The sequence below is a fragment of the Pseudophryne corroboree genome, chromosome 6 (assembly GCF_028390025.1).
Source record: "Pseudophryne corroboree isolate aPseCor3 chromosome 6, aPseCor3.hap2, whole genome shotgun sequence".
NCBI lineage: Eukaryota > Metazoa > Chordata > Amphibia > Anura > Myobatrachidae > Pseudophryne > Pseudophryne corroboree.
In genome coordinates, this window is record NC_086449.1 from 383,128,285 (window position 1) to 383,146,833 (window position 18,549).

The following is an 18,549-nucleotide window of genomic DNA, read 5'->3' on the forward strand; positions in this document are numbered from 1 at the left end:
TACGGCCACCTTGAAGGAACCTGCTGATAAAAAGCAGGAGGCGATCCTGAAGTCTGTATTTACACACTCATGTTATATACTGAAACCTGCAATTGCCTCAGCATAAATAGTGCGGCTGCAGCGTGGTCTGATACCCTGTCAGATAATATTAATACGCTAAGACAGGGATAATATTTTGCTAACATTGAGCATATTTAAGACGTTGTCTTATATATATATATAAAGGATGCACAGAGGGATATTTGCCGGCTGGCATCTAGAATTAATGCAATGTCCATTCTGCTAGGAGGGTATTAGAAACCCGGCAGTGGACAGGTGATGCTGCCTGTAAAAGGCACATGGAGATTCTGCCTTATAAGGGTGAGGAATTGTTTGGGGATGGTCTCTGGGACCTCGTATCCACAGCAACAGCTGGGAATACATTTTTTTTTTACCTCGGGTTTCCTCACAGCCTAAGAAAGCACCGTATTTTCAGGTACAGTCCTTTTAGGCTTCAGAAAAGCAAGCGGGTCAAAGGCGCTTCCTTTCTGCACAGAGACAAGGGAAGAAGGAAAAAAGCTGCACCAGCAGCCAGTTCCCAGGATCAAAAATCTTCCCCCGCTTCCTCTGAGTCCACCGCATGACGCTGGGGCTCCACAGGTGGAGACAAGTGCGGTAGGGGCGCGTCTCGGGAACTTCAGGGACCAGTGGGCTTGCCCACAGGTGGATCTCTAGGTTCTGCAAATAGTATCACAGGGATACAGGCTGGAGTTCGAGGCGACTCCCCCTCGCCGTTACCTCACATCAGCCTTGCCTGCTGCCCTCGGAGAAAGGTAGTACTGGCGGCAATCAACAAGCTGTACTTTCAGCAGGTGAAATCAAGGTACCCCTCCTTCAACAAGGCCGGGGTTACTATTCCAAAATGTTGTGGTACCGAAACCAGACGGTTCGGTGAGACCCATTCTAAAATTGAAAGCCTTGAACACTTATATACGAAGGTTCAAGTTCAAAATGGAATCGCTCAGGGCGATTATTGCAAGCCTGGAGAATTTCATGGTATCACTGGACATCAAGGATGATTACCTGCATGTCCCTATTTACCCTCTTCACCAGGAGTACCTCAATATTGTGGTACAGGATTGTCATTACCAATTCCAGACGTTGCCGCTGGTCTGTCCCCGGCACCGAGGTATTTACCAAGGTAATGGCCGAAATAATGATCCCGTACTTGGACGATCTCCTTATAAAGGCGAGGTCCAGGGAGCAGTTGTTCGTCGGAGTAGCACTATCTCGGGAAGTGCTACAACAGCACGGCTGGTTTCTGAATATTCCAAAGTCGCAGCTGGTTCCTACGACGCTTCTACTGTTCCTGGATATGGTTCTGGACACAGAACAGGATAAAAAGGTTTTCTCCCGGAGGAGAAGTCCAAGGAGTTGTTGTCTCTAGACAGAGACCTCCTAATACGTATACAGGTGTCGGTGCATCAATGCACGCGAGCCCTGGGAAAGATGGTAGCTTCTTACGAAGAAATTCCATTCGCCAAGTCCCATGCAAGAATTTTTTCAGTGGGATCTGTTGGACAAGTGGTCCGGGTCGCATCTTCAGATGCATCGGCGGATAACCCTGTCTCCAAGGGTCAGGGTGTCGCTGTTGTGGTGGCTGCAGAGTGCTCATCTTCTAGGGGGCCGCAGATTCGGCATACAGGACTGGGTCCTGGTGACCACGGATGCCAGCCTTCGAGGCTGGGGGGCAGTCACACAGGGAAGGAACTTCCAAGGCTATGGAAAAGTCAGGAGACTTCCCTACACATAAATATTCTGGAACTGAGGGCCATTTACAATGCCCTAAGTCAGGCTGGACCCTGCTTCAACACCGGCCGGTGCTGATCCAGTCAGACAACATCACGGCGGTCGCTCATGTAAACAGACAGGGCGGCACAAGAAGCAGGATGGCGATGGCAGAAGCCACAAGGATTCTCCGATGGGCGGAAAATCATGTGTTAGCACTGTCAGCAGTGTTCATTCCCGGAGTGGACAACTGAGAAGCAGACTTTCTCAGAAGACACGACCTCCACCCGGGAGAGTGGGGACTTCATCCAGAAGTCTTCCAAATGATTGTACACCGTTGGGAAAGGCCACAGGTGGACATGATGGCGTCCCGCCTCAACTAAAAACTACAAAGATATTGCGCCAGGTCAAGGACCCTTAGGCGATAGCTGTGGACGCTCTGGTAACACCGTGGGTGTACCAGTCGGTGTATGTGTTCCCTTCTCTGCCTCTCTTACCCAGGGTAATGAGAATAATAAGAAGGAGAGGAGTAAGAACTATACTCATTGTTCCGGGTTGGCCAAGAAGAGCTTGGTAACCAGAACTCCAAGAAATGATCTCAGAGGACCCATGGCCTCTGCCGCTCAGACAGGACCTGCTGGAGCAGGGGGCCTGTCTGTTCCAAGACGTACTGCGGCTGCGTTGACGGCATGGCGGTTGAACGCCGGATCCTGAAGGAAAAGGGAATTCCGGAGGAAGTTATCCCTACGCTATTTAAAGCTAGGAAAGAAGTGAACGCAAACCATTATCACCGCATATGGCGAAAATATGTTGCGTACTGTGAGGCCAGGAAGGCCCCAAAGGAGAAATTTCAGCTAGGTCGTTTTCTGCACTTCCTACAGTCAGAGGTGGCTATGGGCCTAAAATTGGGTTCCATTAAGGTCCAGATTTCGGCTCTATCGATTTTCTTCCAAAATTGAACTGGCTTCACTGCCTGAAGTTCAGACTTTTGTTAAGGGAGTGCTGCATAGTCAGCCCCCGTTTGTGCCTCCAGTGGCACCGTGGGATCTCAACGTGGTGTTGGATTTCCTGAAGTCGCATTGGGTTGAGCCACTTAAATCCATGGAGCTATAATACCTCACGTGGAAAGTGGTCACTCTGTGGGCCTTGGCGTCGGCCAGGCGTGTATCAGAATTGGCGGCTTCGTCATACAAAAGCTCTTATCTGTATTTTATATGGATAAGGCGGAATTGAGGACTCATTCCCAATTCCTTCCTAAGGTGGTATCAGTTTTTCATGTGAACCAACCTATTGTGGTGCCTGCGGCTACTTGGGACTTGGATGATTCCAAGTTACTGGATGTAGTCAGGGCCCTGAAAAGTATATGTTTCCAGGACAGCTGGAGTCAGGAAAACTGACTCGCTATTTCTCCTGTATGCACCCAACAAGCTGGGTGCTCCTGCTTCTAAGCAGACGGTTGCTCGCTGGATCTGTAGCACGATTCAACTTGCACATTCTGCGGCTGGACTGCCGCACCCTAAATCTGTAAAAGCCCATTCCACGAGGAAAGGGGCTCTTCTTGGGCGGCTGCCCGAGGGGTCTCGGCTTTACAATTTTGCCGAGCTGTTACTTGGTCGGGTTCAAACACTTTTGCAAGAGTCTACAAGTTTGATACCCTGGCTGAGGAGGACCTAGAGTTTGCTCATTCGGTGCTGCAGAGTCATCCGCACTCTCCCGCCCGTTTGGGAGCTTTGGTATAATCCCCATGGTCCTTACGGAGTCCCAGCATCCACTTAGGACGTCAGAGAAAATAAGATTTTACTCACCGGTAAATCTATTTCTCGTAGTCCGTAGTGGATGCTGGGCGCCCATCCCAAGTGCGGATTGTCTGCAATACTTGTATATAGTTATTGCCTAACTAAAGGGTTATTGTTGAGCCATCTGTTGAGAGGCTCAGTTTTATTTCATACTGTTAACTGGGTATAATATCACGAGTTATACGGTGTGATTGGTGTGGCTGGTATGAGTCTTACCCGGGATTCAAAATCCTTCCTTATTGTGTCAGCTCTTCCGGGCACAGTATCCTAACTGAGGTCTGGAGGAGGGTCTTAGTGGGAGGAGCCAGTGCACACCAGGTAGTCCTAAAGCTTTCTTTAGTTGTGCCCAGTCTCCTGCGGAGCCGCTAATCCCCATGGTCCTTACGGAGTCCCAGCATCCACTACGGACTACGAGAAATAGATTTACCGGTGAGTAAAATCTTATTTTTCCCACGCTCCTCTCAGGCACAGTCAGATTCTCCTGGGTCTCAACACCCTCCAGATTGCTTCCGTTGTGCACAGCCCCTGTTGCCTAGCACCCAGGCTGCAATTGCAGAAGCCCAGACTGTCACAGTTCATTAAGTTCACAAGTTGCACAGCCAAGCCACAGCTTATAACCCTTTCCTATGTTTCCATGAAAGGGGTATCCCTCAGGACTGGGATGCCACACACTCAGGTCAGTGTCATGTCATAATACAATATGCTTATTTGGTATACATTAAAAAGGGATCCCTTTCTGTGAACTAAATAAACGAACGTTACTTTTTTATAATTTTAGATTATACTTTTATAATCCCCTATATTAAGGTATTGTTATTTCTATCTATTTGTTTCTCCTTTCAATACACATATGACCAAACGTTGTTAAGATAAAAAAAAAAAAACGTCTTACAGTGAGGTCTATCTCATTCTTTCACTTTCTATGCAGCAACGTAACAAGGCTCTGGAGTGCTCTGTGCCAGTCCTGCCCTCTAAGCGCATGATGTAATGATGTCACACATACAGTAGGAGACAGGGCTGTCAGCACTGGGAATTGTAGCACTGCCCAGGGTGTAATGAGGATGCTCCAAGTGGCTGCACAGACTGTAGGTTGTGTGCCTAGGGAATCTAACAGATGCTTCGGGCCAGTGGCGGAACTAGCAAGCCATTGGCCCAAGTACGAACATATGCTTTGGGACCCCCACCCAGAGGTGTCACTAGGGTTGGTGTCACCCGGTATGGTAACTCATGGTGTCACCCCCATGGACCTCTTTCCGTATCACGCACACACACGGAACCCTTAGTAATGTTTTTGTACTAGTTTTAGAGCATTTCTGTACGATATTGTGAGTCCAGGACTGCCGGGGCGCTTCTGGGGAGTTCAAGAGAAATCGCATGCGATGATCACATGCAATTCATCTTTCTAAAGTATGGCCACCTTCAGGTATGCACATTCATGCGGACATCTGTTTCATTACAAAAAAATGCATTTGCAGACTCGCATTTACAGATGTGTCCTCTAACACTCTTGCTGCCGTAGCCTCCCGCAGCTAGCAAAGGGCCTAATTCAGACCTGATCGCAACAGCAAATTTTTTCTCTAATGGGCAAAACTATGTGCAGTGCATGTGGGGCAGATATAACATGTGCAGAGACAGTTAGATTTGGGTGGGGTGTGTTCAAACTGAAACCTAAACTGCAGTGTAAAAATAAAGCAGCCAGTATTTACCCTGCACAGAAACAATATAACCCACCCAAATCTAATGTTCTCTGCACATGTTATATCTGCCCCACCTGCAGTGCAGCATGGTTTTGCCCATTAGAGAAAGATTTTCCTTTTGCGATCAGGTCTGAATTAGGCCCAAAATCCATTGATACGCTAATAGTCACAGGTGTGTGTATATGCACGCACCTGCTAGCGGCCTGAACATTACTGCAATAACTACAGGTATCAGGAGCATTGCTAACCCCCAGTGGTGCAAGTAGAAAAAAATGTCTTAGTGGTACTGTGCGCGCGTGCCATAGGCGCGTGCTGAAAAAATGGGTGTGTCCATGTGCCACAAAGGGGCGAGGTCAGTGAAAATGGGCTTGTCGACATGACATGCACCCATTTCTCGTCACTCTGGGAACATTAATTTACATTCCATATGCACCGTACCTTTATGGTGGTTTCTCTGAAGAATGGGGACCTTCTGAAGAAATGTATCCTAAGACAAATGGGGAGAAAAGAAGACTCTTTTGTGGGCGCACTCTTAACTTTGGACAATAAATTAATTAGTCAGAATAAATTAAAAATTATAATTTTAATGATTTCACAGAATTAAGATAATCAGTGGTTCTTGAAAAAGAATTAACGATCAAAAGATCACAATATATTTAGATAGCACAACGTGCTGATACAAAGTAGAAGCTAACTTCCGGCTGACGGAATAGATTCTGAGTGTTATAAGCAATAGCTAAAATGTTAGACGGTACGTTCCAATGATAAACATGTTCCTGTTGTGTATTCTATGTCACAATAAACTAATACAGTCTGGATACTGGTTTATCTTGTGAGTAGTATATATGTATCTCTCATATTCGACCAATTAATAGAAAGAGAGTGGAGAGTGAGATGGCAGTGTGAATCTACTGTCAGTGTTAGACACTGTACGTGCTGAACCAATGAGCTCTACTACACTGAGTCTTCCTCAATGGTCACCCACTTGAGTACTGACCCAGCCCAACACTGATTAGCTTCCGAGATCGAACGGCTTCGGGCGTTTCCAGTGTGGTATGATAGTAGAGAGAATGGACAATGATTGGAAGCTCAGGAATCACTGATGAGAGTTCACGAATTTACACAGTTATTCAGGACAGATAATTGTCAAAGAAGAAATCAGATGGATCTGCTGCCAATGTTAGACAGGGACGTAGTCCTGAATCAATGGTGAGAGTCCATGAAATGAAGGAAAGGGGGAAAAGAAGGGGGAGGGAAAATTGGTGAGTATAAATATTATTACTGGAAATTTCCACAGGATTATTGTTCGTGGCAATAGTGGAATAGACTGCAATATTTATTCTGAAATTGGCTGGATAATTGGTAAGTGCCAAAGTATGGTCTATGTGAGTATTATTATCTAAAAATAGTCCTCAAAATATTTCTATGTTTAGGGTGTCTGAGATAAAGATACAAGGTACGAGGAAAGATAACAATGTAACCAATAGACTGTATGAAAGTATCCAACTGTTGAATGATAGTCGTAAAGAAACAAAACCAAATAGTAGGACTGTGACAAAAATTACAGTGGTGACTCTTAATTAGGAATGGTCTATTGTATTGTATAGACCATTCCTAATTAAGAGTCACCACTGTAATTTTTTGTCACAGTCGTTCTACTATTTGGTTTTGTTTCTTTACTACTATCATTCAACAGTTGGATACTTTCATACAGTCTATTGGTTACATTGTTATCTTCCTCGTACCTTGTATCTTTATCTCAGACACCCTAAACATAGAAATATTTTGAGGACTATTTTTAGATAATAATACTCACATAGACCATACTTTGGCACTTACCAATTATCCAGCCAATTTCAGAATAAATATTGCAGTCTATTCCACTATTGCCACGAACAATAATCCTGTGGAAATTTCCAGTAATAATATTTATACTCACCAATTTTCCCTCCCCCTTCTTTTCCCCCTTTCCTTCATTTCATGGACTCTCACCATTGATTCAGGACTACGTCCCTGTCTAACATTGGCAGCAGATCCATCTGATTTCTTCTTTGACAATTATCTGTCCTGAATAACTGTGTAAATTCGTGAACTCTCATCAGTGATTCCTGAGCTTCCAATCATTGTCCATTCTCTCTACTATCATACCACACTGGAAACGCCCGAAGCCGTTCGATCTCGGAAGCTAATCAGTGTTGGGCTGGGTCAGTACTCAAGTGGGTGACCATTGAGGAAGACTCAGTGTAGTAGAGCTCATTGGTTTACCACGTACAGTGTCCAACACTGACAGTAGATTCACACTGCCATCTCACTCTCCACTCTTTCTATTAATTGGTCGAATATGAGAGATACATATATACTACTCACAAGATAAACCAGTATCCAGACTGTATTAGTTTATTGTGACATAGAATACACACGAAGAACATGTTTATCATTGGAACGTACCGTCTAACATTTTAGCTATTGCTTATAACAGAATCTATTCCGTCAGCCGGAAGTTAGCTTCTACTTTGTATCAGCACGTTGTGCTATCTAAATATATTGTGATCTTTTGATCGTTGTTAATTCTTTTTCAAGAACCACTGATTATCTTAATTCTGTGAAATCATTAAAATTATAATTTTTAATTTATTCTGACTAATTCATTTATTGTCCAAAGTTAAGAGTGCGCCCACAAAAGAGTCTTCTTTTCTCCCCATTTGTCTTATGTTCCTACACTGACTCAGGGTGCACCACCAAATCACATTAGAATTAGAAAACAGCGTTTTCTTTTAATCATTTGATCTTGGTATCTAAATCATTCTCTGACATCAAATATATCCTGTGCGGTATTCCCCTCTTTCCATGTGAAGAAATGTATCCTCCCTGGTCAGACATTGGCCCTCATTCCGAGTTGTTCGCTCGGTAATTTTCTTCGCATCGCAGCGATTTTCCGCTAATTGCGCATGCGCAATGTTCGCACTGCGACTGCGCCAAGTAAATTTGCTAAGAAGTTTGGTATTTTACTCACGGTATTACGAAGTTTTTTCTTCGTTCTGGTGATCGGAGTGTGATTGACAGGAAGTGGGTGTTTCTGGGCGGAAACTGGCCGTTTTATGGGAGTGTGTGAAAAAATGCTGCCGTTTCTGGGAAAAACGCGGGAGTGGCTGAAGAAACGGGGGAGTGTCTGGGCGAACGCTGGGTGTGTTTGTGACGTCAAACCAGGAACGACAAGCACTGAACTGATCGCACTGGAGGAGTAAGTCTTGAGCTACTCAGAAACTGCACAGAAAAATCTTTTCGCAATATTGCGAATACTTAGTTCGCAATTCTGCTAAGCTAAGATACACTCCCAGAGGGCGGCGGCTTAGCGTGTGTACTGCTGCGAAAAGCGGCTAGCGAGCGAACAACTCGGAATGAGCGCCATTGTCTTTAGGAAATCATATGGTCCGTAAGATGCCTGTTTGTGTAGGAATATAACTAAAGTCATAGTCATACAACAGAGGTTCAGCCAGATTCATGCCAGCTGTGTCCCCTTCTACACCCTGTGTCTCTCAGCTACACCATTATCTTCCCTCCTGCGTCTCCTAGCAACACCATCATCTCCTCCCTGCATTTCTCAGCCACATCGTCTTCTCCACCAATACTCTCAGCCACACCATTATCTCCCCCAGCCTCTCTCAGCCTTCATTCCTCCCTCCTTCATTTTGTGTCTCTGAGCCAGTGTTCCTCCCCTCCTTCATTCTGTGTCTGAGCCTGCGTTCCCCATCCTTCATTCTGTCTCTCGGCCTTCATTCCTCCACTCCTTCATTCTGTGTGTGTCTCAGTCTGCTTCCCCCCCCCCCCCCCCTCTTCATTCTGTCTCTCAGCCTGCGCCCCACCCTTCATTCTGTCTCTCTCAGCCTGCGCCCCCCCCCCTTCATTCTGTCTCTCAGCCTGCGTGTGTCCCCCTTCATTCTGTCTCTCAGCCTGCATCCCCCCTCCCTTCATTCTGTCTCTCAGCCGGCGTCCCCCCCATCATTGTTTTTCTCAGCCTTCGTCTCCAACACCTTCATTCTGTCTCTCAGCCTGCGTGTCTCCCCCTTCATTCTGTCTCTCAGCCTGCATCCCCCCTACCTTCATTCTGTCTCTCTCAGCCTGCATTCCCCCCATCATTCTTTTTCTCAGCCTGCGTCTCCAACCCCTTCATTCTGTCTCTCAGCCTGCTTGTATCCCCCTTCATTCTGTCTCTCAGCCTGCTTGTATCCCCCTTCATTCTGTCTCTCAGCCTGCATCCCCCCTACCTTCATTCTGTCTCTCTCAGCCTGCATTCCTCCCATCATTCTTTTTCTCAGCCTGCGTCTCCAACCCCTTCATTCTGTCTCTCAGCCTGCTTGTATCCCCCTTCATTCTGTCTCTCAGACTGCACCCCCCATTCATTCTGTCTCTCAGACTGCGTCCGTCCCCCCTTCATTCTGTCTCTCAGCCTGCATTCCCCCCTTCATTCAGTCTCTCAGCCTGCATTTCCCCCCTTCATTCTGTTTCTCAGCCTGCATTACCACCCCACCCCCTTATTCTGTCTCTCAGCCTGCGTCTCCCCCCCTTCATTCTGTCTCTCAGCCTGCGTGTGTGTCCCTTCATTCTGTCTCTCAGCCTGCGTGTGTGTCCCCCTTCATTCTTTCTCTCTCTCAGCCTGCGTCTCCCCCCCCCTTCGTTCTGTCTCTCAGACTGCATTACCACCCCCTTATTCTCAGCGTTCTCCCCCTTCATTCTGTCTCTCAGACTGTGACCCCCCCTTCATTCTGTCTCTCAGCCTCATTCTCCCCCCCTCCCCTTCATTCTGTCTGTCAGCCTGCATTCTTCTTCCCCACCCCCTTTCCTTATTTCTGTCTCTCAGCCTGCGTTAACCCCACTCCTAACCTCTTATCTCTCTATTCCAGGCGCCAGCAGAGGGTAAGGGCAGCGTGCAGCAGGAGGAAGCAGTGGCTCTTCCTTCCTGCTATGACGCTGCGCTCCCAGCACGCAGCGCTGAAGCAGTAAGAGCCGTGCTTTTGGCTGTGTGGCCGTCGTACGGACCCGGCCGCGGTGGTGATGTGAGGGCGGGTCACGGTGTATAGCTAGTTTTGAAAGTAGCTGTACAGTCGGCGGGGGTGCGGGCGTGATTGAGCCGCCGCCGCGGACGTGTCCCAGGTCAGTGGATGGGATGGGGGTGCGGGTGTGAGTGCGCTGCGCTGCCCTATTTGGTGTCACCCGATGGAAGGGTGACACCAGGGTGCGGGCTGCACCCCCCGCACCTCCCTCATGACGCCACTGCCCCCACTTACATGCCTCCCCTCACCCCTCCTAAAGAAAAATAAGGTGGTTAATACACTGATGCAATGAGTGCCCCGTTACATACTACATCACTGCACTACAGTCCACTTATACTCTACACTACATCACTACACTAACCCCCCAAAACGCAGCACTACATCACATTACTACACTACATCCCCCCTGAACACTACACTACATCACTACATCCCCCTCCCTATACGCTGCACTAAATCACTACAGTACACTACATCTAATTACTATGTTACAGCACACTAAATCTCTACAGTAAACTACCCTAAGGGGTGCATTCATCAATCTATAAATAACGGTTTTAACACCCTTTTTACATATATTTGTAATGTTTAAGTGTCAGTCCCATTCATCACTATTGTAACGCAGGAAATATCACTGATATCTAATGGTTACAGTCCTGCCACAATAATTTCCACAAGCCTTATTCATAAACTTCCGAAAATCAAATATATTTTCCTCAGATCGCATACACTCTTAAATCGCACAACAAGCTGGACTTTACACTGCATCTTGTGTGGGAAAGGGATCTTTCAGATCCCTTTCTACTGTCTCCCCACAGCCCCCAGCTCAGTGGCCAGATTCTGTAGCCCCCTGTGCCCAGTTCCTGCCTGCAGCCTTCATCTCCCTGTACATGGCTCCTGCCAGCAACCCGCAGCCTCCATCTCCCTGTGCTCAGCTCCTGCCTGCAGCCCTAATCTTCCATCCCTCTAGAGTCCAGCTCCTTCCCGCAGCCCACATCTTCTATCCCCAAGTGCCCAGCTCCTGCCAGCCGCCTGCAGCATCCATCTCCCGGTGCCCAGATCCTGCCTGCAGCACATACCTTCCAACCCCCTGGTGCCCAGCTCCTGCTAGCAGCCTGCATTCCTCAGTGCCCAGCTCCTGCCCGGAGCCCGCATTTTCCATCCCCCGATGCCCAGCTTCTGCCCGCAGCCCGCATAGTCCAACTCCCTGGGGCCCAGCTGCTGCCAGCAGCCTGCAGCCTCCATCCCTCTGGTTCCCAGCTCCTGCCAGCAGTCTCCATCCCCTAGTGCCCAGCTCCTGCCCGCATATTCTATCTCCGTGGCCGCCGCCAAAGTATAGGCCTGTTGAATGGTCAACCGGAGCCAACGAGTAATCGATTGCTTAGAAGCCGGACAACCAATCTTGGTGGCATCATAAAGGACAAACAGCGAATCAGATTTCCGATGATGAGCAGTCCATTTGACATAAATCTTCAGAGCCCTCCCCACATCCAAGGACTCTGGACCAATGGAAGCGTCAGACAACACCGGAACCGCAATGGGTTGATTCACATGAAAAGCTGAAACCACTTTTGGCAAAAACTGAGGCTGGGTCCTGAGTTCCCCCCAATCCTCATGAAAAATCAAATAAGGACTCTTACAGGATAAGGCCCGCAATTCAGAGACACGTCTGGCAGATGCCAAGGCTAATAACATCACCGTCTTCCGGGTAAGAAATTTCAACTCCACCCTATGTAAGGATTCAAACCATTCCAATTGAAGAAAGGACAGCACCACATTGAGATTCCATGGAGCCGTGGAAGGCACAAAGGGCGGATGCATATGAAGAACTTCTTTTAGGAAAGTTTTATGGAGCCAAAACGTAGGTCCATATCCACTCCCGCTTGCAGGAAAAGTAAAAAAACAACCAATTCTAAATTCCATGGGAGAAACCTTTCTACTTTCATACCAGGAAACATACTTTTTCCAGATATATGATGATAATGTTTTGACATTACCATCTTCCTGGCCTGGACCATGGTGGAAATAACCCTGGAGGGAAGACCTTTCCTTGCTAGAATCTCCCTCTCAACTTCCAAGCCGTCAATCGTAGCCGCTGTAAGTCTGGATAGACGAATGGACCTTGTTGAAGAAGATCCTTTTGAAGCGGCAGAGGCCAGGGATCCTCCAGAGCCATGGCTAGGAGGTCCAAGTACCACGCCCGTCGAGGCTAATTCGGGGCAATTATAATTGCTTGAACATTTTCCCTTCTTAGTATTTTTAGAACCCTTGGGATTACTGGTAGAGGAGGGAACAGATACACAAACTGGTACATCCATGGTGTCTTCAGCGCGTCCACTGCTACAGCCTGCAGATCCCTCATTCTGGAACAGTAACGGCGTAGCTGCTTGTTGAGATGAGAAGCCATAAGCTCTATCTGCGGAATTAACTGTTGAAACACCTGTGGATGTAGGCCCCATTCCCCGGATGGAGGTTGTGTCTGCAGAGGAAGTTTGCTTCCCAGTTGTCTACTTCTGGAATGAATATGGCTGAGATGGCCCTAACGTTGGCCTCCATCCAGAGGACAAGTTTTGACACTTCTCGCATTGCAGTGCTGCTTCTTGTTCCCCCTTGTCGATTTATGTACACCACCACCGTGGCTTTATCCGATTGAACCTGGATTGCCTGATCCTTCAGGAGATGGGAAGCTTGCAGAAGAGCATTGCAAATTGCCCTGAGTTCCAGGATGTTTATCGGCAGAGCAGATTCCTGAATTGACCATATCCCTTGGAACTGGGCCCCTTGGGTCACAGCCCCCCAACCCCGGAGGCTGGCATCCGTTGTCAGTAGAATCCATGAGTAGATATTGAAATTCCTGCCTTCTACCAGGTGAGGAACTTGTAGCCACCATAATAGAGAAATCCATGCTTTCGGAGATAAGGTCACTTCCTAATGCATGTGAAGGTGATACCCCGACCATTTGTCCAGCAGATCCAGCTGAAATGGCCGGGCATGAAATCTGCCGTAATGGATTGCCTCATAAGCAGCAACCATCCTGCCCAGCAAGCGGATGCAAAGATATATGGATACCTTGCGAGGACGGAGAACCAAGCGGACCATAGCCTGGATAGACAAGGCCTTGTCCATCGGGAGAAACACCTTTTGAGACACAGTATCCAGGATTATTACCAGGAACTGAAGACGTTGGGTCAGTTCCACGTGAGATTTCTGAAAATTTAGGATCCACCCATGATCCGTAAACAGGCGAGTTGTTAGATCGATGCGGTGCAGTAGACTCTCCCTGGCCATAGCCTTTATCAGGAGATCTTCCAAGTAGGAAACAAAGTTGACTCCCATCATGCACAGTTGCAGCACCAACTCCGCCATGACTTTGGTGAAGATCCTTGGAGTTGTGGACAGGCCAAAGGGCAAGGCCTGAAACTGGAAATGGTCGTACAAGATGGCGAACCTGAGGTAAGCCTGATGAGGGGGCCACATGGGAATGTGTAGGTAAGCATCCTTGACATCTAGAGAAACAAGGAATTCCCCCTCCTCCAGACCGGACACCACTGCCCGCAGAGATTCCATCTTTAATCTGAACACCCGCAGATATGGGTTTAGAGACTTCAGGTTTAAGATGGGTCGCACCAAACCGTCTGGTTTTGGAACGACAAAAAGACTGGAGTAAATACCCCTGTTGTGTAACGAAGTAAGTACCGGTACCATCACCCCTGTCTGCAAAAGTTTTTGTATTGCCTCTTGTAAGGTAACTTTTGCAGCGGGCAAAACTGGTAAGCCCGATTTAAAAAATCTGTGAGGAGGAAGTGCTTGAAATTCCAGCCGGTATCCCTGGGAAATGAGGGCCCTCACCCAAGGATCCCGGCAAGACTTCGCTCACACTTGGGTGAAGTGTTGAACGCAAGTACCCACCTGAAAGTTGCCTTGCTGCGGGGGCCAACCGTCACGCGGAAGGTTTAGCAGCAGGGGATCCGGTGGTATGGTCCAGGGATGGAGCAGTTGCAGGTTTAAGGGACTTACCACGAGATCCTCTCGGAGTGATGGAGACTCCACAGCCCCTGCCTCTGAACCTTGCCACACAAATGGATTGCAAGAGGGTCCTGTGTAAGAACGTCTAGCAGGTGGCATAGCCGAGGGCAGATAGGTAGAATTACCCGCCATTGCCTGGGAGATCCATTTATTTCATTCGTCCCCAAACAAGGCATCGCCTGTAAAGGGAAGATTTTCTATACCCTTTTTGGAATCAGCGTCCACTGACCATTGACATAACCATAGAGCTCTGCATGCCAAAACTGCCATAGCAGTAGTGGGCCATTTATCTTACACAATTCCTTTATAGCGTCACTCATAAAATTTGCAGCATCCTGTATGTGTTGCAGCAGAGTAATGACCTCATCCTGGGGCAGAGTGTCTAGTCCATTAAAAATATTATCTGACCACTTGACTACTGCCCTGGAAATCCATACACAAACTATTGTGGGGCACTGTGCTACACCTGCTGCCGTATAGTGGGGGTAATTCCAAGTTGATCGCAGCAGGAAATTTTTTAGCAGTTGGGCAAAACCATGGCCCTCATTCCGAGTTGTTCGCTCGCTAGCTGCTTTTAGCAGCATTGCACACGCTAAGCTGCCGCCCTCTGGGAGTGTATCTTAGCTTAGCAGAATTGCGAACGAAAGATTCGCAGAATTGCGAATAGAAATTACTTAGCAGTTTCTGAGTAACTCCAGACTTACTCAGCCATTGCGATCAGTTCAGTCAGTTTCGTTCCTGGTTTGACGTCACAAACACACCCAGCGTTTGCCCAGACACTCCTGCGTTTTTCCCAGAAACGCCAGCGTTTTTTCACACACGCCCAGAAATCGGCCAGTTTCCGCCCAGAAACACCCACTTCCTGTCAATCACACTACGATCACCAGAACGATGAAAAATCCTCGTTATGCCGTGAGTACAATACCTAACTTTTGTGTAAAATAACTAACCGCATGCGCTCTGCGAACCTTGCGCATGCGCAGTAAGCGACCAATCGCAATATAGCGAAAATCGGCAACGAGTTAACAACTCGGAATGACCACCCATGTGCACTGCAGGGGAGGCAGATATAACATGTGCAGAGAGAGTTAGATTTGGGTGGGTTATTTTGTTTCTGTGCAGGATAAATACTGGCTGCTTTATTTTTACACTGCAATTTAGATTGCAGATTGAACACACCACACCCAAATCTAACTCTCTCTGCACATGTTATATCTGCCCCCCCTGCAGTGCACATGGTTTTGTCCAACTGCTAAAAAATTTCCTGCTGCGATCAACTTGGAATTACCCCAATATTGCCTTGAGAGTGGTCTCAATTTTACGATCAGCAGGGTCTTTAAGGGATATAGGCCCTGGCACCAGCAATACCAATTTCAAAGACAGTCTGGACACAGCTGGGAGGGGAAAAGTAAATAAAAACCTCTGAGGAATTTTAAATTTCTTGTCAGGATTTACCCAAGCCTCCCTGGCCAGGGAGTTTAATTCCTTAGACACAGGAAAAGTGGCTGAGGTCTTGGGTCTAACATTAAAGTACAACTCCTTATCTGGTTCTGCTTCCTGATCTGGTATGTGAAGAACCTCTCTTAAATGAGGGCCTCCACCCCATGGTACAGAGAGCTGTCCTCATCCATATCATCATCATCATCATCATCCACATCCGGCTGGTCAGAATGAAAATCAGACTGGAGCACCTGTGGCAGTGAGCGTTTTTGTGAAACCAACAGAGGGGGCTGAGCAGCCTTTCTGGTATCTGCTGCTTTAGCCATACAATTAATAGACTGTTTTAACACCTGTCACACATGAGAGACCCCGCTGAAGAAGGGATAGAGTTACAAGCAGCACACATAACCATGTCAACAGACATATTTACACAACTGTAATACAGCGCAGCTCACTGAAAAAACACCTCCAGACAGACCCTAGAGAGCCCCTGGAGTGACACAGAGAAACAGAGACCAGCACACAAAACACAGAAGTGCAGTGTGTGTGAAAATATGTGTATAACCTTAGAGATGTGCAGCGGCACTACCGCTGGTGTGCTCCCCCCTGCTATGACCCCCTGGTACCAGTATATAGTCTGCAACAGTGTGGGTCCATGGAGGAGTAGCGTGCATGCAGCCATGATGATCCACAGCAGCAGGAAGTGGCGCCTTCCCATCTCTGGTCCTGCTCTCTGGGAAGTCCTGCCCATTGCAATGGCGCGCGGTCCCATTAATGTTTATACTGGCTGATTTTAACATAAAACAGTACACACAAAGCCTAATTGACAGTGAGCACTGTGGAGCATAAGCCAGCTGAGCCAGCGTAGTCCGCGGCTCGTGGCCCATGACCACTGCATGACGTCGGCAAACCACCTGGGGACCTGCTAACCGGGACCCTGGTGTTAGCACTTGCTGCACCTGACGATCTTCAGCATCTGTTAGAGGGTGGTGGCTAGCTGCTGGCATGGGCACACACAGTATTTGTGTGTGAAACAGCACCTCAGTAGCTCAGTGTTCTGTCAGCTGGGATTACGAACCATTAACCCTCAAGAGGTTGGTTCTGTCCCCCCTCTAAGTCCCATGAAGCAGGTAGACTGGTTGCCGACCAGTACTACCTGAAAATAAATAACTAAAATAAAAAGTAAAGGAAACTCTCTGGAGCTCCAGGGAAATGCCCCTGGCTCCTTGGGCACATTTTTCTAAATTGAGTCTGGTAGGAGGGGCATAGAGGGGAGGAGCCAGCACACACATACTAAAGATTTTTAAAGTGCCAGGCTCCAGTGGAACCGATCTATACCCCATGGTACTAAAGTACAGTTCCCCAGTATCCACTAGGACATTAGAAAAATATAGGGGCATAAAATAATTATGTAAACTATAGAGGTGCAAAATAATTATGCCATGCAGTAGTCTCCATTATTCAAATTACTTCTCACAGTAGTGCCACTTATATAGCACCAGGTAGAGCCAGTCACACATTATTCAAGGTGAAGCCCACTTTGACATATTTCGCCAGGTAGAGTCCCCTTTTACAATGCTAGGTACAGCCCCTATACACATTGCACCAGGTAGAGCACACTTTTACACATTACGCCAAGAAGAGCTCATTTTTACAAACTGTGCCAGGTTGAGTCCCCGTTCACAACTCCAGGTAGAGCCCCTTTTACACATTGTACCAAGTAGTGTAACCTTTTACACATTGCGCCAGGTAGATTCCCCTTTTACACACTGAGCCAGGTAGAGCCCCCCAGCACATACCGCCTCCCCAGCACACATTGATATGACCTCCCCTTCCCAGCACACATTAATATGACAACCCCCCTCCCCAGCACATATTGTTAATATGCCACTCCAGCACACATTAATATGACCTCTCCTCACCAGCACACATCAATGATCCCTCCTCCCCTGCACACATTAATATGGCCCCCCTCCCCAGCACACATTAATATGACACCCCCCCTCCCCAGTCAAAATTACTATGACAACCCCCCTCCCCAGTCAAAATTACTATGTCAACCCCCCTCCCCAGCACATACAGTATTGTTAATATGACACTCCTTAGCACATTAATATGATACTTCCCACCCAGCACCACTCCTCCCCAGCACATATTAATTTGACCTCCCCTCCCCAGCACACATTAATGACACCTAGCGTTGCCACCTCTCCCGGATTTCCTTGATTCTCCAGGATTTGGTTCCAACCCTCCAGAAGCATTTTGCTCTCTCCCGGATTCCTGGATTCTCCTGGAATAAGGGGACCTGCCCTGCCCCCTCACGCGCGTCACCAACTCTTTGCACAGTGTGCGGTCGTGCAGCGAGCCCTTTGCGCTGCAGCCGCCGGCCGATAGGAGAGGAGGTCCTGCCTTCACACCACCCAGCCATCCGGAAGAGGAGGTCTGCATGACGCGGCATCTACAGTAAGAGGAGGTCTGCGCGGAAGACATCATTGCTTGGACCTCGAAGGAAGGGACGGTGCAGCCACGGTGGATCCAGCAGGACTCAGGAGAGGTGAATATGAGTGTTTTTACTGTCTGTCTGTGTGTTTGTTTGTTATAGAGAGGGTCTATCAGAACAGCTAATATACTATATTGACAAATTCCCTATCCAGGGCTCCTTTTTACTATGACCCGTTGCTGCCAGCAGTTGTTTGCAGGGATGAAGTACAGCATTCAGGCTTTGTTGTAGCCAGGTCCTACTTTGCATTAAGAGAACAGCAGAAAAAGGGC

The 18,549-nt window shown here is 47.8% G+C and overlaps 1 long non-coding RNA gene and 2 pseudogenes across 1 annotated transcript in view; 2 read left to right on the plus strand and 1 right to left on the minus strand.

Moving 5' to 3' along the window:
- The window catches only part of LOC134935303 (uncharacterized), a 114,152-nt gene that overhangs the window by 8,955 nt on the left and 86,648 nt on the right, over positions 1–18,549 (plus strand). The gene's annotated exons all lie outside the window — the stretch shown is intronic.
- Positions 6,209–6,327, minus strand: LOC134939061 (5S ribosomal RNA; annotated as a pseudogene).
- Positions 7,395–7,513, plus strand: LOC134939062 (5S ribosomal RNA; annotated as a pseudogene).